This window comes from Vicugna pacos, chromosome 5 (genome assembly GCF_048564905.1).
Source record: "Vicugna pacos chromosome 5, VicPac4, whole genome shotgun sequence".
Lineage (NCBI taxonomy): Eukaryota > Metazoa > Chordata > Mammalia > Artiodactyla > Camelidae > Vicugna > Vicugna pacos.
Window position 1 is genome coordinate 91,784,722 of NC_132991.1, and position 23,684 is coordinate 91,808,405.

Here is a 23,684-nt window from a genome sequence, read left to right on the forward strand (position 1 = left end):
GTTCATAAACTTCAGGGCCTGAGGCATTTTCGTCAGCTTCTGCTTCCATCTCTGTGTGGTCTGAGCTCTCCACCATTTCTGCACGGTCCGTGAGGTCCGGATACATGGCTGAAGTTTCAGTCATTATCCACTTACCCACCTAACGCATCTTTCATGACTCAGCATAATTTGACTAATTCTGGGTCCCTTGCAGCTAAGAGCCTGGTAAATAATTAAGGGACATGGTTGCTATTGATGCTATAATTCTTTAACAAAAGTGGGAAAAGCAGCCAGGGTTTAGATAAATGAACCCCCAAAATGAGTATGGCAATGTCCCCAGCACATTGGGTGAGATGGTACCTGTTCAAACTGCAAATTCTCTTCTTAGGCAAATGGAGATGAAACTACAATCGTAGCTCTTAGATGATCAAACCGACATAAGTAAATAAATAGATACCCATATAGTCTTCCTGAGTTACTTATAGCAGCAAAAAATCACAAACCTAAATGTCCAACCATGTAGTTTTGGCTAAATAGATTATATCATTTGGGTGATTTTTTTTCAGGCAATAAAAAATATGTTTTTTAAAGAATACTGATTCAGACCAACACTAACTAATTTTAATTACTGTTAATTAAATGATGTACTTTTGTAAATAAAAATAATAATGGTAACAGTTAAGATTATAAATGTTCATTGCAGCATTACTCACAATAGGCAAGATATGGAAGCAACCTATATGTGCCCTTCAATAGATGGATGGATAAAGAAGATTTTATATATGTGTTTAATACATACATATTATGTATATATATCAAAAAAAGAATATTGAGCAGTGTACATGTCAAGATGGTTATAATATAACTGGAAAAGCAGAATAAATATGTGTACTTGCCTCAACATTGCCAATTACATTCTGAAAGTATGAATATTTATTTTTGCTTATTTATATGAATAGAACAAAGACCAGAAAGTTACAAATTATTTCTCTCTGGACTATAGGACTCTAGTTCCTCCTCTTTTCCATTTTGTAATGTTTAGTTTTTTAACGTATTTTAAGGTTTGACAAAGAATGAATACACTTTTCTAAAAAGCCAATAAATTTTCTTCAATAGAGTTCCGCATTTAAAAACTAACTTTATAACTGTGGTCTGACCTCTCATGCAGTGAAGTCCGGTGATTCAGAGGTTGTGTTTCGGAAGTCAAACAGCTCTTGGCTCAAATTACAGGCCTGCCACTTTCTAGCTGTTTGACCTTGAGCAAGAAACCTCAAACAGCCTGCTTCCTTATCTGTAAGATGAGGTTTTTAATAAATGACCAATTTCAGGTTTGTTATACGAATACAATGGCTATACTTCAACTAAAAAACTAAATAGTAAAATAAAATAAAACCTACCAAAAACAAAAAAAAAAAGAATTCCCTGACAGGGTTAGTTCCCTCTGAGCAGGGCTTACTGTCTTTTCTGTTCACTTTGTATCCCAGTGACCAGGGTGGTGGCCAGAACAAGTCAGCTTTGCAGTAAGTATTGAATGAAGCAGGTACAAACACACGTACATGCCGAAGGAATGATCATGGAATCACAACAAAAATCAGGCCGACAAATTTTATTTTCCTACCCTTTTTGGCTGACATTTTGTGTTGCTTTGTGATGTCTAAAAATGAATCTCAGCTTTTAAAACTTTCAACATCCTTTCATTAAACAATTTTAATGTCTTTAGGCTTTAAGATCTAAGCTGACATCATAACGGATAATATATCTATTTTATCAATTTTAAATTAAATTTGATTATTGAAGTTTTTTTAAAAATTAAAATTAAAAAAATTAAAATAAAAAATCATAAGTAACCTATTTTATGGATTCAAAAATGTAAGTGATTTTAAAATGTTTTAGAGGCAAAATTCTTCCTTTCTCTCCTGCTGCCTTCTCTCTACCTCCTTTCACTCTCTCCAGATATCCACTCCTATTAATCCCTTAGGTACTGAGATTTTAAAATATATAATCTACAGTCAATAAAATCATGTCCAAGATTTCATGCCAAGTATCCATAAATGTGGCCTTATTTGAAAACAGTATTTTTACAGATGTGATCAAGTTAAGGATCTAAAAATGAGATCATCTTAGATTTAAGATGACCCTAAATCCAAAGACAGGTAGCCTTTCAAGAGAAGAGAAAGATGTCCTCTGTGTCTTTGAGATGCAAACAAAACGATCACTTGAAGATACAGGCAGAGATGGGAGTGATGCAGCCACAAGCCAAGAACACCCGGAGCCACCAGAAGCCGGAAGAGGCGGGGAAGAACCCCTTGTTACAGCCTTGGGATAGAACGGGGCCCTGCTGACATCTTGATGTGGGGCCTCTGACCTCCAGAATTGTAAAAGAATACATTTGTGCTGTTTTTAAGCCACAGGGTTTTTGGTAATTTGTTACAGCAGCCCGAGGAAACTAATAAAAGCATCTGAGCAAAATAAAAATATTCATTGACTTTCATTCACTGTTTAACAGTTGTTCTTGGGGTGTGGGTGTGTTCTCTACATTACTGTCATAAAAGTCAAAACCCTGAATAGTTTTGAAACCATAGGAAAGTTGGGAGAAAAATATTTTCTACTCTTTGATAAGTGCTGGAGCTTAATTATATGTTTCTTGAATCACAACTTCAGGGAATTTCAAAACACATAATTTAGCCTTCTCCTACTGTATGAAACACTCTATTGGAACAAACAAGATTAGGGCTATTATATTCAGGGCATCTTATCCAGAAGGTAGAAGTCGTAATTCATACTTTCAGAGAGAGGGAGACAGAATTTGCCTAAAGTGGCCAATTTTAATTTTCTAGATTTTAACACTGGGTTAAGCTCTAGTTAGTGCTGAAAATAAATGTGTGTTGCTTGGAGCCAAAGGCAGAAAATTGTGAGTCTCGGGAATAATGCCAGGGTTAACCGTCTTGTCGCTGGGTAGTGGAGATGGGAGGGGAGGGGCAAACAGGGTGTTGGGGCACTTAGAGCAGCGAGGAGCCCCCAGGGTGGGGAGAGGGGGCTTGGGGGGGCAGCAACTTACAAGCTAGGACAGAAGTGCTTCAGTGTTTTAACAACCGGTCCCGCATTCCAGTGCACGTCAGCTGCGTGGAGTTCCAGTGACATCAGTGTACACAGCACACCTGCCAAATACTTTCACACCCACTGTCCTGATTGTACAATGACACTTGGAGACAACCACTAACCCCATTTCACAGACGTAACCACTGAAGCCCCAGTGGACCACCCACAGTGGTCCCAATAATAAATTGTACAGGCAGACTCTGAACTCATATTTAAGGATTGAAATTCAGCCCTCTTTCTGTTTAAACAACAGCTCCTTTTTAAATGACAGTAAGTCTTCCTTGCCTGGGCAGACAACCAAGCTGGTTTCCATTTCAGAGGAGAGAATTAAAGGAAGCCTCACAGGAGCCAGGGAAGAACCAGAGGGGGCGCCAGCGCGGAGGGTGCTTTGGGACCAGTACTGAGCATCAACTTTTCAAATGAGAGCTTTCGGGGATGTATTATGGATGAGGCCAAAGATCCTGGCCTGGGAGGATGCGGCGAGGGTACCGCCCTCCTCAGTGAATGACTTGATGGAGGTTGGCATCAGAGTAAAGAAAACGTGTCTACTTCTCCCAGTCTGTAGCAGAACGTGACAAAAGGGGTTTATGTTAATATGCCGGTGACATCCGAAATAGATTATTTTACAGGAGAATAGGATTGAGAAGGGCGCATCCTTGCACTTGACACTTACAACAGAGGACCCAGTTTACCTCTTTCAGGGGAGCCGTAGGGTGGCGTGACCCAAGGTGTCAGGGGAGCCCACACTGTGTTCCCGTGCCACTGTGTGCTGACAAGGGCATCTTTGAAGGTCAGGGCTAAGGACAAGCACTTGCCGGCTCCTTTGTGTGGGAAACGCTTGGGCGCGGCTGAGGCTGGCCCCTCTCTCTACAGATGTGCAGGCAGAGGAGGCGAAGCATCTCTCTCTTTCTGCAACTCCGGAGGGCCTCGCAGTCGCCAGAGCTGAAGTGTGCTGTGTGCTGTGTGTGCACTTCTCCGTGCTGCATTTGCATATTTATTCCTGTTCTAAGGCTGAATAATGGATTCAGGTTCTGAGCAGTAGAAACGCTTAGCCAGGCTGCGCTCAGTTTTGTGCTCAGGTGAACCTTGCCCCACTTTTGCCGCTATTGCTGCTCTTCTGGGGCTCGGAGGAGGTGGGGAGAAGCTGGTCCAATCCATAGGATGTTTTCCCCCAGGGTCCAGGAGCACGCTGTCCGTGGGATGTTAAACAGCACAGGAGGCTGGCTTTGCCCTGCTAAACCTGAGAGTGAGTTTAAGGTTGCTGGGTGCTGGGAGGAACTGTCCATGGGGGTCATGTGACTCTAGGGAAATCGACGACCTCCACAGGGCACACAGCAAGCTGAGAGATGTCGCCATGACGATGAGTTAGGACCAAATTTATTTCTGAACCAGCCAAGTATGAATGACCTACTATGTGTGCCGTCTGGTGTCGAGCACTGGAAAGGGAAAGTGAAAAGAGTCTCCACCTAAAAAACCCAAAGTAAATTAACTCTATGTTATTAAAACTAATAACAAATCAACATGAAAGAGTCAATGATGGAAATGATATGAAATACTGGATTTGCTTTCAACAATTTGTGTGAGGAGCAAGGGGCTGGGTGGGGTAGAGAGGAAGTGAGACTAGCCATGAGTTAATCATTGTTGAAGTTGGGGTTTGGCTGCACAAGGTTCTTGATTCTATCAAGCTGTATGCACTTTTGAAAACTGCCACCATTAAAGTATTTTTTAAGTATTCCATTTACAACAAAAAGCATCAAACACATTAAAGTAAACCTTCCAAGAAATGTGCTGTACCTGCATAAAAAAAAAGTCTCTAACAAACCTCTAACTGAAAAACCTAAAGACTCAAATACACAAACAGAATGTTCCTGGGTGGGAATTTTTGTTAACATAATGACATCCATTTTTCACCCTAATTAATCTGTAAATTCAATGTAATTCCAATCACAATTCCTGCAAGAATTTATTGAAACCTGATTCTCAAATGCATATGGAAAAGAAGATGTGCAAGAATAGCAATGACATTTAAAAAAAAAAAAGAATGAGAAAGAAATTATCCCACCGAGCATCAAAACACATTACAAAGCTATAATTAAAATAGTGTGATCCTGGCAGAAGAAAGGACATGTATTAATAGAACAAAATAGAGAATTCAGAAATAGACACTTGCAAATATGAAAATCTGGTTTAATACAGAGATAACATTTCAAATCCCTCCCCTCCTGACTGGGGACAAATTCGGGATTTCACTTGGAAAAATGTGCTTATAAATATTTATCTATATGTCAATGTACCAATATATTGATATGTCTGTGGATGGCTATTTCTATAATTCTACATTTAAGCAACATTACATATTTATTTTATATTTTTAAACATTTCAATTGAAAATTATTTAATTTGCTTACATATTCCATGTAGATAAATTTTACAAAGACTAGATAAAGGTAAACAAAACATTTCCACCATATGCTGCTCACAGACTACATACAGTGTGTACACACACATGTATGTGCTTGTGTATGTGTGCATGTGTATTTTGTGTATATGTATGTATGTATACTTGACAACATGAAGAACGCTGTGAGACCCAAAGGCGTGTGCGATGGGGAGGTTGAGAAAGGCTCCCTGGGGGGAGAACTTGCAGGCAGAAGGAGGCTGGTCCAGACCAGGCAGAGCAGCCCGGAGAGCCCAGATGGCGAAGCCGGGAGGCTCCCCATGGCTGAAATGTCATGACAGTGTAGTGTGACCCCAGAAAGGGGTCCACAGTAGGGAGAGTCCAGCAGCGAGGGTGGAAATAAATGGTAGAGCCAATTCTTGACAGTCAAGAGTAGAAGACTCATCCTGAACTCAGGAGGGAGCCAGCGAATGTTGAAAGGATGCTGGAAGGCCCCTCGGGAGGGCAGCTTGGAGACGCAGGGCCCAGAGGCAAGCAGTGCATCTGGAAGTCGCTGCAGTGACCTGGTCCAGAACAGAGGTCGAGAGCTTGGAGAGGAGGGACAGAGGCCAAGTTCAGGTGAGAAGACTGGCTCCCAAGTAGAAGAGGGAGGAGGGAGCCAAGCCTTAGACAGGTCCCAGCTAGGTGCCCCACGGCAGTCACCAGGCGTGCCTTGGCTTGCTTGTTAAATAATGACGCAAGGGCTTTGCTGTTTCTGCCAGGAGCTCCCGGGTGATCTCACCAAATCCTGCAGCTGAGAACCACCGAGGCTCTGGGCCACGGCGGCTGGAGGAGGCTCTGAGCTGAGACAAAGAACCAGGAGGAAGAGGTGCCTGGAGGAGGCCTGTGAGGCTGGGTTTGGACACCTGCAGCTCATTCCCCTGGAGATGCTGGCTCACCCAGTGTGGGACGCTAGGTGTGGGACGCCACCAACAGCCACCAGGAGGGGCTTCTGTCACAGTGAGATGGCAGCTGTCCTGGGGAGCTCAGGTCAGTAGCACAAAGTACCACAGACAGGACAGCTTCAACCACAGGCATTTACTACTTCTCACAGTCCTGGAGGTTGGAAGGTCAAGATCAAGGTGTGGGCGGGGCTGGGTTCTGGTGAGACCCCTCTCCTGGGTTTGCGAGTGGAGCCTTCTCTCTGTGTGCTCATGTGGTCTGTCCCCTGCACATGCGCATTCCTGGCATATCTTCTTACAAGGGTGCCAGCAGATCAGACTAGGGCCCACTCCAATGGCCTCACTTACCTCAGTTGCTTTGTTAAAGGCCTTATCTCTAAATACAGTCACATTCTGAGGTGCTGGGGGTTGAATCTGGGGGGAACATAATTCAGCCACTAAAAGCGTTTTAGTGGTAGTGGACAAATTAACCAGAAGGCAGCTTTGTCTCCTTTGGCCCTGGAGGGACCACCCGCCAACAGGTCCCATCTGATAAGGAGCAGGTGACATTCTAGTTGGCGGGGCAGGAGGGGCTGGGTCTTGTAGGGCATGTCTAGTTAACTTCCCTGCTGCCCACCCCCCACCAGACTGTGGACGGATGGAGGAGAAGGTCTGATGCTGTGTCTCACCGGGAAATAAAGAACATGTTTTTATTTCCTTAAAGTCAAAACACAAGTGCCTGTTGCGTGCCTGGTGTACCATCTCATTTCCTTCTCACGTCAGCCAACGTGCGGTGGGTCTACCTTCGCTATCTTTGTTTCTAAGATGAAACACAGGCTTGGCGTGGAGGGAGGACCTGCTAAAGATCCCTCGGCTGGGATGTCGTAGTGCTGGGCCTTGACCCCGGCCCGTCTGACTCTCCGGGGCCCGTGACTTTAACCCCCACACCACACTGCTTCTCCTCCAGTCCTTCCAACCGCTCTTCTACTTAGAAACATTTCTCATACTTCCAGAACTACAAGTTCTTAAGGAATTCTCAGATCGAGGAAGCAATCTTCTGTCAAAGTTTTCAGATTGTTCCTTCTCCCTGTGACTCTGAAAGCCTTGATGGACTTACCGAGGTGGCAGAAAGGGAGCAGCCCTGCCTGGATGTCCTCTGGGCATCCTTGCAGCAGGATCACCTGCAGTCTCCTCAGGCGGCCCCAACAGGGAGACAGAGAAGCAGAGGAGAGGTGACAGGCCCAGAGGAGGCACAGAAAAGAGGTGGCAATGACCGGTGAAGGGCAATTTGATTTCTGTCTCCTGCCCACACTTAGGGCGATGTTCCAGAGAAGGAACTGGGCTGAGTGAGTGACAGGGTCCAGGGGTTACTGAAGGGGTCCCTGCCTGGTGGTGCCAGAATGGGTGTTGTGGGGAGCTGGGCATCACAGCACAGACATGGGGAGTACTGAGCATCAAAGGAGTCAACACAGAGATCCACGTCTTTGTCCATCGTCAGCCAGGGGCCAGTCACTTTCAATGATAGAAATTCACCATTTGGTGAAAGATGAGTGGTTTGCCAACCTCATATAAGAAAGCTCACTATTATTCTATGATACTGCCTCTGTACCCCACTTGGAAAGGGGCATACAACCAGTATGTTCCAAAGAGATTAATTACTTGGAGAAGATGTTAAAAAAAATAATAAAAATTATACATAAATTGGTGCTGCCAACACTGGACCTTGTAATGACAGTGATACGCACAGGGTTTTAGCTGAGGGGGTGGCGTTCTTGAATTGTGAGTCTGTGATCCATAGGAGCAAAAGTGCATATAGCCTATACAGTTATTTGCTGAGAAAATGTTACGTTAAATATAATTATTTTCTGAATATCCTCGTCTCCAGTGTGCAATAAGATGGAAACCATCAAGTATCTTTGGAAATCATCTCAGACTTGGAAACATTTGAGTATTGCAGAAAATTGAATGAATTCACTGAGGGAAAAAATTGCCTTACTTTTCATGCATTGTTCGACCAGGGCCAGTGTACTCAAATAAAATGAAATTTCTTTCAGGGGCAGCCATAAGGAACCATTAAAAAAAAATATGTTGGCACCATCCCAACAGAAGTACGTTTGTTTTTTAAAGGCAAAAAGTATGAATTAGAAAGACAATCCATCTCATTTAACATATATGCTCCCAGACCACCCCGACTGACATCATTTATGGGTGTTTTCTCTGGTTGGTGGATTGTTCGTGGCCAAATTATAACTGACTTTCCCTGGCTACCCTGCACTCTTGACCACAGTGTGGTCAAGAGCAAGTTCGATGTCCCATGGGCAGATGGGCGTCGCCAAGAAGGATTAGAAGGCAGGCACAGCCACGCCCCCATGTGGGCGGAGGGGCGGGGTCAGAGGGGAGGCGTGCACCCAGGTGGACTCTGAGAGGGAGGGGGTAGCTCAGTGGTAGGGTGCCTTCCTAGCATGCGCAAGCTCCTGGGTTCCATCCCCCACTTAAACAATAAGTAAATAAGTAAACCTAATCACCTCTGCCCCTTAAAAAAAAAGGCAAAAAACAGGGGTGAGTTATAGCTCAGTGGCAGACTGCATGCGTGAGGTCCTGAGTTCAATCCCCAGGACCTCCATTAAAAAATAAATGAATAAACCGAATTACCTCCCCTCCCAAAAACCAAAAAGAAACAAACAAAAAAAGAAAACAAAGAATGTATTGTTTTAATTTTTAAATAAAAGATAAAAAATGTTTTTAATAAATAAATCACTTTGAGCTCATCTCATGTTAGATAACACACATCTTTCCTAACAGAATGAGCAACTAAGACATATGATAGATGCCCTAAAGACATCTTAACATCAGGTACCTTGAATTTCAAACATTCTTATAAGACAAAAATGGATATATTTTTTCTCATTATTCATTCAAATATATTCCAGTCCGTTTGTTTGATAATTAATTCCTTGCCCTCTCTGTGCTGACTCATTCTGCTTCCTAGAGTGTTTCTTATGTCTCCTCTTGGGAAGACCCAGTGAGAGCCTGGAACCAGAGGCCGCTGGGGGGAGGCGAGGCTGCAGAGGCTGAAGACAAGTTCCAACCACTGGCTTCTTTCCAAGTCCTCACGGCGTCTGGACTCGAGCCACCAGAGGCCCCGGTGACCCAGGGACCACACATCCTGTGTCCTAAACCGTATTTGACATTGGACCACACTGGGTGCCTCATCACTGTTGCTTGAAAGTTTGAGATCCTGAGGTGAATAATCGTGAACGCAGGCAGAATGTCTGGGATTTTCCGAGTTGAAACAATTCAGGCGGGACCCTCAACAGCGCTCTGGGAGGGGCCCCCACTGTGGGAGAGGGGTGACATTCACACCGGGCAGACCTGGGTGGGGGGCGCCCTCGGCACCGCCAGTGCAGAGCTGCCAGAACAGTCCACGCCTTCCACGTCTTCTTTTTAGCATCTCCAGATGCTAATACCTAGCGTTTCAGGTCAGCATCTGCAGCGTGCCGACAGAAAGTCTGACAGAAGCTGTTATTTATTGGAATGTTGATATTACATTGAATTGAACTGATTCTATTCATTGATATTATATTCACTGATGTTTATTGAAATGTTGATGCTATAATATTAATATTATAATAATGTTACAATAGTGTTAATTGTTTCCGCATTAAAAATTAAGGAAAACAAGGGTGAGAGGGAGCATCTCCTCTAGGTAACGGGAGGCGAAGCTGGGATGCGGACTCCCCTCTTCTCCACGAGGCACAGGTGTCTGCTTAGTCTGCTTTCCAGAAAAGACCCTCCCAGAGAGCGAGTCACAGACCTCACACCCCAAGCTGTGTCCACCCCCTACACTTAGTAGGTGCTCAATACATAACACCCAGCGTATTGCCATCAGTGTAAAAGCAGCTCCTCACTTGCTCCACGGAGTCACATCTGAGGATGCAAAGAGGTGAAAGAAATTCAGGTCTTTACTTCAGTGTCTCCAAAGTGCCAAAGGGAAACAGACAGCCCAGAGAAGCCAGCTTTCTGCAATGTCCTTGCCCTTTCTTTCTGTTATAACTCCACAATGACACCGGCTTCCTCAAATGCCTTTCTCCTCCAAGCAATGCTTTCCCTGCAAGCTGGTCGGCAGGATCCTTGGCCCTCCCTTCTCACTGCTCTTTTCCCCAGACTTACAGATTATTTCCTGGCTAGACACACCTCCTCTTTCAAATCCTGACTACTTTCTCTATGCTCCAGGCTGTGAATACACATGTGCGTGCACACACACACACACACACACTGCAGTCAAATTGGAAAAAAGTAAGTTAATAGGTTTAGCGAGAACTTTCCCAGCTTTCCTATGCAGGCCAGTGCTGTCGGAGGTTGTAGTCTGACGTGAAGATACTATGTATTTTGTCTCAGGCACCTCCGCCTCTGGGCTGTCTGTCCTGGGAAATACCTGCAGGGTCTCAATCAGAAGGAGCTGCTTTAAGGAGCTAGAGGTTTCTATTATTTTGTCTGTTTGTTTTGTTCTGGTTTTGAAGGTCTGGCTTTCCTTTGATGTTTTGCTCACATAAAAGATGTCTGTTTAATACCCTAACTGTGGAGGGTGGGTATAGCATACTGGTAAAGCACATGCTTAGTATGTACAAAGTCCCTAGTGCTCCCATTAAAAAACAAGAAAAAAAAAGAATATCCTAATTTTGAAAGTCTCATATTTGCCAGTTGTAGTGTAGCCTAAACTTATGAAATACAGCTCCCTTAAATTTTTTAAAATTATCTTTTTACTGTCCTGGTTTTAACTTTATCTTGTTTATTACATTCATGGGTCAAATTTTGTTCCCTGCACCGAATTTGTATGTTGAAGTCCTAAACCCCAGTATGTTAGAATGTGGTAGCATTTGGAAATGGGGTTATGGTAGATGTAATCAAAAAGGTCACACTGGAGTGGGATGGGCCTTAATTCAATATGACGGGTGTCCTTATACAAAGGGGAAATTTTGACACAGAGACACACAGGGAGAAGCCACGTGAACATGAAGGCAGAGAAGAGGGTGACGTGTCTGAGCCAAAGACACCAAAGGTTGGCGGCAAATCACCAGAAGCAGGGGAGAGGCTGGGACGGGTTCTCCCTCGCAGCCGCCAGGAGAAACCAGTCCTACGGACGCCTTGACCTTGGACTTCCAGCCTCCAGAACTGAGCGCCAACACGCGTCTGTGGTTTAGGCCCCCGTACGAGGTGCCCTGGGACAGCGGCCCTAGATGCAATCATGTTGAAGTATTTTACAGTTTTCCTTTCCCTTTTCACTTTTTTTATCCTTACACTGAGTCTTGCCATTATTACATCCCTTTTATTTCTGACAGTCTGATGTTCTCTCTCTGAACATTTGAATCTTTTACTATTTCAAACGTCATTTCTCTTGCTCCCCTTTATTTCGGTTATTTTATTCTTTGGGCCAGACGCTGTCTTGTGCCTCTGGTCCCCTCAGTAATTCACCAGTTGGTGTTACTAACTTTGTCGCCACCGTCAACATGGCTTCTTCTCCTGCGGTACTTGTACGATGGTGAACGATGCTCACGGTGTGCACCCCACATGTGCCTGGCGTGCTTGGTACTTTTTCCCTTTTCTCTCTGCTCCCCAGTTCCCTTAGTGAATCTTCCATCTCCTTCGATGCTGATTCTCTAAATATTTTCAAGGTTTATCTTGAGACTCTCAAGCCAAGAATGTTCTCCTTGGATAATTATGATTGTCCTTGTGCAGATTAAACGTTCAGTGGTTGGAATGTGTTGTTTTCAGACATAATACACCCTCAAGTCCCTTTTGGAGAGAGAGCCACTTCTTGGGCACTACGATCAGGTGTCCAGCACCAGGTTTAATGCTCTGTTCTTGCACCTTGAACTTCTTAGTTTCTGCACTAGACCCTGTAAATTATGTAGCTAGTTCCATTCGGAGAAGAGCCTTTTCTAAAATTCATATCCTCCTACCTTTGATCACTGGATGCTGAGGACATTGCACACACTTTGTGCCTTATGACAGCAGCTCTATTGGGAAAGGACCGCCCAAGGAAGGCTCGGGCAGGATGTCGCTGAATTTCCCGCTTGGTTTTCATGGAAGGAAGCCCAGTGGAGGCTCTGTGATCAGGCTTTTTAAAGCATTTCTAGGCAGCCTGCCTTGAAAGTGGGATGTTTCCAGTAGGACTGGAATGCATCAAAATGCAAACATATGTTTGTACCATCTCCAGTGCCCAAAGGAGATGACTGAACCAAAGGGAATCCCGAGGTCCATGGATGGGCCGTTGAATGACAGTCCAGCTCTTAATGGGTACTCGATCCTGGGAAAGTTCCCCCAGGTCTACAGAGTTGGTAAACTCCAGCCTGCATCTCCCCAGCACCCATGTCGCCTGCACACCCCACATCACAGTGCCTCTGCCCCCACTTCTGCTCATAGACCAGTCTCAGCCTCAACCACCAGTCTGCTGTCCATCTTGACTAACTTCCTGCCCTGAGTCCCTCCCAGAATCGAGATCCACCTTGACTCTCTGGTTAGATCGCTCCCTCTTCTTTCCAGACTCCTTCCCTTTGAAGCAGGACAGATTCCCAGAAGTACAGCTCCTTTCTCTACGTGGGTTCCTCACAGAATCTCTCATTGCTCTGCTAGAGCCCCCACTGCCCTACTTGTCTGGATTTCTCACCACTGAACAAAGCCAGCCTCACCAGCCCCACGGCAGGGGTCCCTCGCTGAGCAGAGGGCTTGACCCCTGACACAGATTTCCAGCATGCCCCAGTAAGCGCCCCTTATAAAACAAAGCAGAACAGAAGCCGTCAAAAAGCAAAATGTGTTTGCATCGTCTCCAAAGTCTGAAAGAAAGGATTTTTTAAAAATAATGCTATAAGAGCTTACAGATTTTCTGTCTCTTTCATCCCCAAAATTTCATAAGTATTATGTTCTTGTTTTAACAAAGGAGAAAACTGTATTTCATTTACCAAACACTGTAACGTTCATCTGGGAAATAAATTCTTAAGACTATCTAATACATTTTTGAAAAATAAAGGTTATGAGGTGAGACATATCCTAAAGAGTATTATAAAGCCAAACAAAAACATTACAACAGTACCATGATGGCCCAGAAACAAACAAAACAGAAAGGATAAGAACACGGGTTATAAATAAATGTAACATATTATAAAGGTAAAATTGCAAATCAGCATGGAAATGAAAGATTTTTCTTCAGGAGCATATTTGTACAATCGGCTGATAATTTAGGAGATACAATTAAGTTCATACTTTTCATCTTAAACCAAAATGAATTCCAGATGAACTAAGGATTTATATCCTTAAAAATTTAGCCACCATTCGTCCAAAGCCAAAAAAAATAATAGAAAACAAATACTGGTGAAAGATTTGCATTACATCAAGGTGAAATGGGGACCCAGAAGCTCGACGTCACAGACGGGGCAATGGAATGGTTCTGAGGACTGCCAGGGACTTATGAGGCCAGAAACGCAGAGCACAAGTGGTGACCCACATATCACATACAAATACCCACAAGTTATAAATCAAATTAAAACATTGCTAAACTAAATATGATTTATCTTTTTAACCTGACAAATATACTGTCATAACAAACAACAAAAACAAAAAGAATTGCATAAAGCTATGATGTTTATATGTCGGGAAGTTGGCGAAATATCAAAGACCAAATTTAATCATTATTGCATTGTGTCTGGATGTGCTGGTGCTGAGCTGGCAATATTTGGGTGAGTTATGTTGACTGAAATCAACGCGCAGCCTTAAAGTTAAGAGTTATGCTTTGTTTGGCGGGAGGACTCGCGCCGGGATGACAGCCTCTCAGATGCTCTGTGGGACGGCTCCGAAGAGGAAGGGGAGGAGCTTGGGTACAAAGGAGCTTTACAGCAAAGACCAGGTAGTGGGGAAAATAGAAGATTGCTTGTTATCTAAAGAAAACCACGCATCTCAAGTTAAAGAAGTTAGTGCTTTTCTATGTCTGGGAGGAAGCAAACATTTGGGCTCCCTGAATTCATTCCTTTGACAAGCACGGAGCTATCTAGGGCCAGTATCCTGTCCTTTCTTATTCTGAGTCCCCTCGGAGGGCACCACTGTGAGTGGCTGCAGAGGCTGGGCTGCAGGCCTGTCCTCACTGGGGGGTGGCGGCAGCCGCTGAGGACTTGGTTTCAGCATTCTTTGTTTACTGATATGGTTGCAGTATTTTCTTTCACAGTTATAATACAAACATGTGCGTAATTAATATGCTATATTTATTCAATAAAATTATTTTCTTGCTTTCACTTCAGCGAAAATCACTATATTATTTTTTCCACGAAATTTGCACTCCACTGACACTAATGATTTAAAGGCTTAAAAAGTAAAATGTAATTGCATTCCAAACGTGCATTTTCTTCAAAAATAGAAATCGAATGAAGATTTTAAAAATCTAAAATTATTTTCATGTATTTTTAAAGGACATTTTTCTTCTAAAATATTCAAGATCATCTATTACAATTGAAAGGCAGAGAATTAATTAACAGCTACCGGAATTTTAAATCACAATTATTTATGCCGAGCTTAAATTTCAAATTTATTTTTGTGAAACCTTACTAAACATCTTAATAAAAACAAAAGTATTTGCAAGTCCAACATTCACTGTCTTTGGTACCAATAGAAAAATCATGCTTCACACCTGTTGTGTTTACACATACGTGTGTGTGTAGGATATTAATCGTGACAGAGTAATGTGTGGACACATATATCTGGGGACAGAGAGACTGACATGTGCAATCCTTGGCCGCCATATGCAGTTGTGAATGGAAAGACCTCCAGAGTCAAAAACTTGAACATCAAAGAGGCAAGAAAGTGAACACTCAATCCAACCAAGAAATTGCATTTTAATATGCAAGACTGTATTTAATATGCAAAACTGTCTTGTTTCTCCCCAGAGCACTTGTCGCCCAGTTCTCCCTACTCGGGAGCAGCCACCCTTCCCAACTTCAGAGAAGCGCAACACTCGCCATCCTGGTTTTCAGACACAGTTGCCCTTGTTTTGAGTAAGACAGCCTTCTAGGGAGCTGAATGATGTTGGTGAAAACAGCTGTTACTCAGAATACGGACCCGCTGTACTGGGGCTGGGCACACTCAGTCCTAAGAGGTGTGGAGCCGGCTGGCGCTCTCTGAAGCCGCTCTGAAGTCCATAAAACCCTGCCCTGGGCTCTCTGTGGGCCAGGAGCCCACTGACACCTTACCCCCACTTCCCCACTGCAGGACCCTCGCATACCTGCATTTCTTCAGAATAAGAACATCTTCCCTTGATGTGTGTTTACCCTAACAAAGCTAACGGCCCAGGAGGTAGCCCGGCTCACGGTGCCCCAGGCGGACAGGTCCCACATACACCCTCCCGCATCAGAGTTGTGAATTCTATTATTCAGAGAAGTCCCTGACAGTTCTTACAACCAATCAGGTACCTGTGCCCAAACTAATCATGCAGCCCCCTCCCCCTTGTGTGCACAGCCCCCTCCCCCAATAAAAGACCTGCAACCGCTCACGCAGGCACCTCTGGTCCGTGCGGCCCGCTATGGCCTGCAGCAGTGTATCTATTAAACTTTCCCTTTGTTCTTAAACTTCTCAGCCGTGTTTGGTAAATTCCTTTACCAGCCACTCAGCGGCCCACCATGTCCCCCAACAAGAGGTCCTGGCTTCTACAACACTGAAAAGTCACCTTCTTATAAAGCAAACTAGGACCCAGGAGAAAACTTAAAAAGCAAACGAGCAAACTAGAATCTGTGCGTAGAACAGACACAACCAGCCAAGGCTTACCAGCACTGCTATGCAAAAAAAAATAAATAAAGTCTTACAAATGTTTTTACAAGAACCCCCAAAGTAAAATGTGTAAAGATAATGACAGCAAACAGTTCACAAAGCCACGGATGAGTATACAGCTATAGTATGTGACGTAGATAAATACGTACGTAACAGAGCAATGGAGACACTACGCTTAATTCAAGTTAGCAATCAGCCTCACCTCCCTGCAAAAGGGCCGTGATGGAGACACCGGGGAGCCTCCAGGCTGCTATTTGCAGGTTTAGGAGAAGACCTGCCTTTTGCCAGAAGCGAGAGTGGGAGCCCACGAGGAGAGGGGATTCGGAGAGCTGGGAAGGCACCAAGGGTTCAATTTCAGGAAGCAGAGTCCCGTTCTCAAAGGCCCCAGAGAGACCCAGGAGGGGAGGGACCTCCTTACTTTGCCTCTGGAGCCGGGAGGGGAAGGAGCAGAGAGGCTGCACTGGTGTTTGCAGTGGTCGAGGTGACGGATCGCAGCCACCAGCAGCAATGCTCCGAGGGGCCGTTATGCGTGAAGCGCTGTGCCAGACACTTCCAGGGGGCACCTGTTCGGAAGCTAACAGTTTTTTTCTCATTTACTCTGAGAAAAAAATACAGTCCACAGTTCTTGGGAAGTCACCAGGGACCTTGGAAAGAGTGAGTCGGTACTGACAGCTTTGCCAAAAGCAGATCTATGAATCCGGGACCCAGTGCTATTTTTTTTTCTTTTTTCTTTTTAATTGATATATAGTTGGTTTACAACGTGGTGCTAACTTCAGGTGTACAGCATCGTGATTCAGGCACACATACATATATATCCCTATTCATATTCTTTCGCGTAGAGTTATTGGACTCCGTACCTGAAACATCATCTCGTCTTTCATAAAATACACAGTTAACAATTTTCTGCTGCCATTATCAGTTGAAACTAGCAATAAACATTTAACTAGAATTTCAGGACAGCCAGTGAGACTAAAACTAAATACTTTTTATTTGCCATTAACTGTGCTAAATAAAGGACTTTATGTCACTTCTGTTTAACAAAGGACTTTCCAAGTCATTATTAAAAAGAAATATCACAGGAGCCAAGTCTTGGAAAACCACCTCCATTTGTCACCATCTCATAGATTGGTGTGCTAGTAACAAGGGCCCAGATAAAACTAAAACACACTTTTTCCTAAGTCATCCTTTTCAGAACCACATTCTCCCTGGAATCCTACGCTAAAGACAATGGCTGTAATTTTATTCTAGATTAACTAAACTGAGATAATTACAACCCTAAATTTTAGTGGGGTGTTTTTTTTTTAAGTCTGATTTTCATTGATCCAGTGGATCCTTGCACTCTGGGCCTTCCCCCACCAGACTGTCACCTCTGCTCCCTGGAGAACCTCTCCCGGCAAATAACCTTTGATCCTGGAAATAAGAGACAAATTGCAAACAACAGGGTTAATTGCTTGCCACCTTCAAAGGTGGTCTCTAAAGCAGGATTTCGGGACTGCATCTCAAATTGTATCTGTTTTTGCGGACTAAGCACTCTCTGGAAAAACCAGGAAATGCGTACACTTCATCCATCCTGAGTCTGTCGCAGCCGCACGTGGAGGGCGTTTACTCTGAAGAGCCTTCACCGAGCAACTAAGTGGCCAAGGTCGTTTCCTCCCGCCTCCCAAAAGCAGAGCTTCCGTGAGAGAGGGTCAATGTCCCCTCTAAGTCGTGTGGGTCCCAAGGCCCTAAAGCCCTGCCTCTCCATCGCTCTCCTCCAACTATTCGATCTAAGGTTTCATTACTAATACTGTTACTGTTCTTATTTGTACTGTACTGTTCTGCCATTGAGGTAGAACAGATGGAAAAATTTTCAGAAAAAGAGCTGACATGGTGTCGGCCTAGCCAGACTCCAGTACACGCAGACAAAGGAATAATTTTAATTACATCCGTTTGGCTAAAATGATGACAAAATGCCAAGATGCTGTTCGCACAGGGGTCACACCGCCGGCGTTCGCGTGTGGCCCCACTTCGGAGGTTGGTCTTGTATTTACATCACACTCAGCGCTTCTGTCTTCTCGGGGTTAAGAACACCAAGCCGTGGGAAGGGTCTAGCCCAGCGGCAGAGCGCGTGCCCAGCGTGCGCGAGGTCCCGGCTCCATCCCCGGCACCTCCGTGAAAAAGAAATCAACCAATAAACCTCGTCCCCACCCCTCTCGGCCATCCAGTTCACCTCCATTTGTCTCTGAACACCCACCTTATAATCAAATACAAAAGGAGAACCCTCCCATATCCTAACACGTGGATCTAAGTCATCAAACACTGGGTTGAAATACAGGCTTTTCAATATAAAGCAAAAAGTTGTCTATGCATCACCAAACAGGAGCGCGGGGTGCTGTCAGCAGCCCGTCTGCCGTCTGCGCACTCCAGAGGAAGAGCTGCTTCAGCGGCTGAGAGCTGCCAGGATGACCAGTAGGACTCTGGTCACTTAAAACGTGCACATGGAAAGGAGGGGCACAGCTGGCAGACCGCACAGGCTATGCCCACAGCCCAGGCTTCAGGACTGGCCGTGGCAATGTCCAGAGGAGAGGTTTTGATATAATCATTCTGCCGTGGAAAGAGCAGCCACCCTGACCCACAATCGTTGTTAGTCAACCAACCAATCAGCAGATGTGACAGCCCTTGCAAATTTCAATTTGAGATAAAGGGGGTATAAACTGAACTGACAAACTACAGTCCATTAATCTTGAGTATATGCATTTGTATATATGGGCAGGTACAGATTCAGAATATATATATACCTTCGTATGTATATGCATAGATATTCAGAACAGCTAACAGTGAAACGTTCCAAATAGCTATAAAGTTTTTAAAAGTTATTTGCAAATCTTTGCTGAGTACTTACAAGTGCAGGTGTAACTGTGCAGGAAAGGAGGGGAGTAAACAGAGAGAGCCTGTGGCGAGCTGGCCAGAGCTTTGGGACCAGCTGACTACGTGTCTCTCGGGACAGCTTTACAGAGACTCTTAGGAGTGACTGCAGATCCAAACTGTCCAACCGGAGGCAGGAGTGGAGAAAAATGGGTCCTCAAGCCTCTACCCCTGTTGTCAAAGCTTGTTGATCAGAGTATCACAGCTCTGAACTTTCGGGCGGGACCCTGGCGGATCCCACATGGTCAGCCCTCAGTGACCACAGGGACGCCCCGAGGGAGAAGAGACATGTGTCCTGAGCATGAGGAGGGGCGCTGTCTAGTCCTGCTCTCAGGCCACACAAGGGATTGGAGCAGCCGCCTCAGTGGTCCCTAGGTGACAGTGGCCTGAATCCCATCTTTGCCAGGGCCACTCTGGTCAGAAGCGAGGCAAGTGCACAGAAGTAGGGAGGTGTGTATTCAAGTCCCAGACACACAGCGAAGTTCACAGGGTCTTTGTATGTAATTCTGTCTTGGCTTCATTCATCTTCCTTTTTCCTTTCCCCATGAGAAAAATGTCCCATCACTTCTGTATTCACAGATCAAACAAGAAACCTACATTTTCTTTATTCCTTTCCCTTTGCTTCATGAATCAACATGAAATACATTTTAAAACAACTCTTTAAGGAGAGTCGCATTTTCAGCATATTCACTCACCTAGGAAAAATCACTTCTTATATAGGAAAGTTCACTGTCAGAAGTTTAACCTGTCCCCGGAGCCAATAACGCCCTGCTCCTAGAACCTGTATATACTTTACGACTCGCTTCCTGTTAACCGGCCCTAAATCTTCCTCGAAGAAGGAGTCATTAAAGAGAGAAGTGCTAACCAGCAGATGGGTCTCGCTTTCCAGCGTCTGGTGGAGCGCACCTTTTTACTTGGGTTCATGCGAGTCCCTCTGCCCCAGACCCCTTTTCCCGTCCACAGCCACAGGCAGCAGAAGTCCTGACGTCTGGGCTGTTCCCCTTCAGCAATGTTTTTCTACTTCTTTTGACGCTGCTCTTGGTCTCTCCTTGCAGGTGTGCCACTTAGAGGATTCTTCACTGATGCAAAAATGTGATGGAGAGCGAGTAAGAGCTTCTAGCTCCTGAGTTCACCGTAGTGTGGCCAGAGACACAGCAAGACAGATGGCAGAGAGCCACCCAGGTAAGTGGTCCAGGTAACACCATCCTGGGGGTGGGTAACTTAACGATCACAAGAAGGACCATTCACAGCATTTCTGGTGTTCTGGCCACCATCTGCTATGTCAGCCACCAGCCCATCTCACCCCCGGTCATTGCTGGGAACCCCCCAGGGCAGTGTCTCAGAGACACATACAGAGTCTGTTTTCTGTGGCCCTCTGCTGTGAAGTGTCCAGCCATGGGCTATCTATAAAGCAAGCCTTAATAAATACAGAAGGGCTGAAATTGTACAGAGTATGTTTCCTAAGCACAATGGAATTAAATTAGAAATCCATAAGAAAAAGAAATCTAGGAAATTCCCATACATGTGAAATTAAATAACACATTTTTAAGTAATGAATGGGTTTAAGAAAAAAGAAGACACACAAGAAAATATTTCAAAAGGAATAAAAATTAAAATACAATATATCAAAATTGTGCTTATAAAGAAATTTGTAGCTTAAATGCTTGTTACAAAAGTTTAAAAATCTAATAACAACTATGTGGTCTTCCAACTGAAGGTAAAAATTAAGAGCATTAGAACCAAAGTAAGTAGAAGAAAGCAAAAAATATGAATAAAAATGAATAAAATTGCAAACAGATAAATAACAGAGAATATTAATAAAAGCAAGGCTGGGTTTTTGAAAAAATGATTAAAATTGATAGACTAGCTAAAGTCATTAAGAAAAAACATACAAATTGATAATATTATAAATAACAAAGGGACATGCTGCAGATATTAAAGACATTAAAAAAATTTAAAAATTACAATTTCATCCCAATAACAACTTAGATAGACTCCTTGAAAGACACGAATAACCAAAACTAACAAAAGAAAAAAAAATAGAAAATCTGAGTAGCTCTATATTTATTAAAGAAATTGAGTTAAAAGCAGCAAAAATTATTTCCATAAAGAAAACACCAGATAAATGGCTTTATTGGTAAATTGTAGCAAAACTCCAGGAAAGAAATAAAACCAACTCCATATATTTCTTTGGAAAGTAAAGAAAGAGTAAACATTTCCCAAGTCACTTTGCGAGGTCTGCATTACTCTCACACCCAAACCAAAGACACTGCAAGAAATGAAAAACTTTATGAACATAGATGTGACCATCTTTTTTCGCCAGTAATATCTAACAAGGAAACCACATCATGATCAGTCAGATTTATCCCAGGAATGAAAGGTTGATTTAGCATTTAAAAATCAATCAACATAATTTATTAACAGAATAAACGAGAAAACCATATGATAATTTGAAGAAGTGCAAAAAAACCAAAGGAATCTAACAAAATCCAACACCCATGCATGATTTTTAGAAAACACTGTCAACAAACTGAGAACAGACATGCCCCCCCCCCAACGCTGACAAACAGCATCCGTGAAAAAACCAGCCCTGACATCGAGCTCCGGGGTCCAAGGTCGGACGCCCTCCCCTTACGCTGGGAGCAGGGCGGTGTCTCCAACCTCACCAACCTCGTCCAGTGTTACCCTTGAGTTCCTAACCAGCGCAACAAGGGAAGTGCAAACTACGGTGCTGCTGCAAGGAATTACAAGAGACCAAAGTAAACAGAGACATATCACATTAACGGACTGGATAACCCCATATTGTTAAAATGTCGCATTTCCCCAGAGTGACCTACGGATTTAATGGAACCCCAGTCAAAGCCCCAACAAGCATTTCTGCAGTGTCTTACGAGCCGATTCTACAATTTATTTGGAAATACAAGGGCTCTAGAACAGCCGAAACAATATTGAAAAAGAGGAGCGGGTTGGAGTTAACACTACCTGATTTCAAGACTTATTATAAAGAGTTTTGTATGTATATTATATTTTTATAATATTACAATAGTTTTTGAAAAATATAACGACCAAGGTGCCAACTCTTAGAAAGCTTCTATCTGTTTTCACAACTCAGGTTCCAGCAACACAGCCCTACACCTCCTGTCTCCTCTTCATCCTCTCAGCCATTTCTTTCCTGCATGTTGCTTTAAAATTTAAGATGAAGCCGATTAGCTATCTTTTTGTCTCTCTGTATCTCACCGTCCAATACCCTCAGGATTTTAAATGTTCATCAAGTGACTTATCACAGTATTCTCCTTCCCTAAGAATAATTCTAGTTCTAATCACTAAGCTAATACAATTTACATCTTCCTCCAGGTATGGAGGATGATAGATAGATAGATAGAAAGAAATATAGACTTTCCTTAACAATACTGCATTTTCAAGATTTCAAGATAACATGATGCTAATTATTTCACTTCCTGTTAGAAGCTTCCAGCTTCTACGGCGATGAAGTACCTCCAGCCATACCTGCCTTTGTGAGATCCATTATAATTGGACTATGACGTCTAATATCAAATCCTTGACATACAGCTGAGTGAATCTTTTTGACAACGCATTTTACAGTGAAAGGCGAATGACTATGCATTCAGATGGTCCATCAGACACATTTGTGGGGTGTTAAATATTCAGAAAGCAGGAATGCAGTGTTAGCAGTCTTCAGGGCTCACTCCGAGCCATCCACAGTAGAAGGAGGTGGGTGTAAGCAGCCTCCATCTCCAAGTTCATTTTAAAGGGCAAATTCCTGGAAATACCAGGGGACACATATTTAAAACTTGCTCCTCAACATAATCCCGTATCATGAAGTCTGTTACTAAAACAGCAAGGCTCCAATATACATAGTTTTATATTCAGTCTATTTTAGGAAACCGAGTGTGAGAAATCACTAGCATTTTGTAATTTATTCCTGATTTGCCTTCCATTTCTCTAGCAAAAGCATTCATCCATATGAATTTTGTCATTGGGGGATTAAAAAGAAGACAAGAAGGACACAAAGTGTGGGTCCCAGGTGTCCGCAGGTGGCCTCAGGAGCTCCCAGCTAGTCCTCCACGACTGAGCTGGGCACCCTGAGAAATGTGTTCGAGTCCCGTGCCAGATCTGGGAGGCCGTTCTGGAACAACAGACATGCTCAAGATTACCTGCAGGAAAACCTATAAATTCCAGGGACAAGTGAGGCCACGGAAGCGCTGACTCCCATCAGAGAGCTGCCCATCTGCCTGGCCTGCCCGTCTGACATCCTGGACGCACAGCCGGGTGAACAGCCCACCCCTGCGACAACGCACTTACAGTGAAACCCCATGGCTCACCGTTGTCCAGAGACAAACCGGCAAAGACGGAGAACTGAGCTGCTGGTGGGGAGCCCACAAGGAGCTCAGCCCTAGAGCCAAGTGATGGAGGGCAGCGGGCGGTGCTCAGCCTCCCACGCAGCTGGGAGCCTGTGAATCATCCCGGCCCCTCGGCAACGCCCTCAAAGTGGCCAAGATAGAAACAAAAATAACTGAAACAGCGCAAATTACTAAAATAATCCTCCATACTGAACA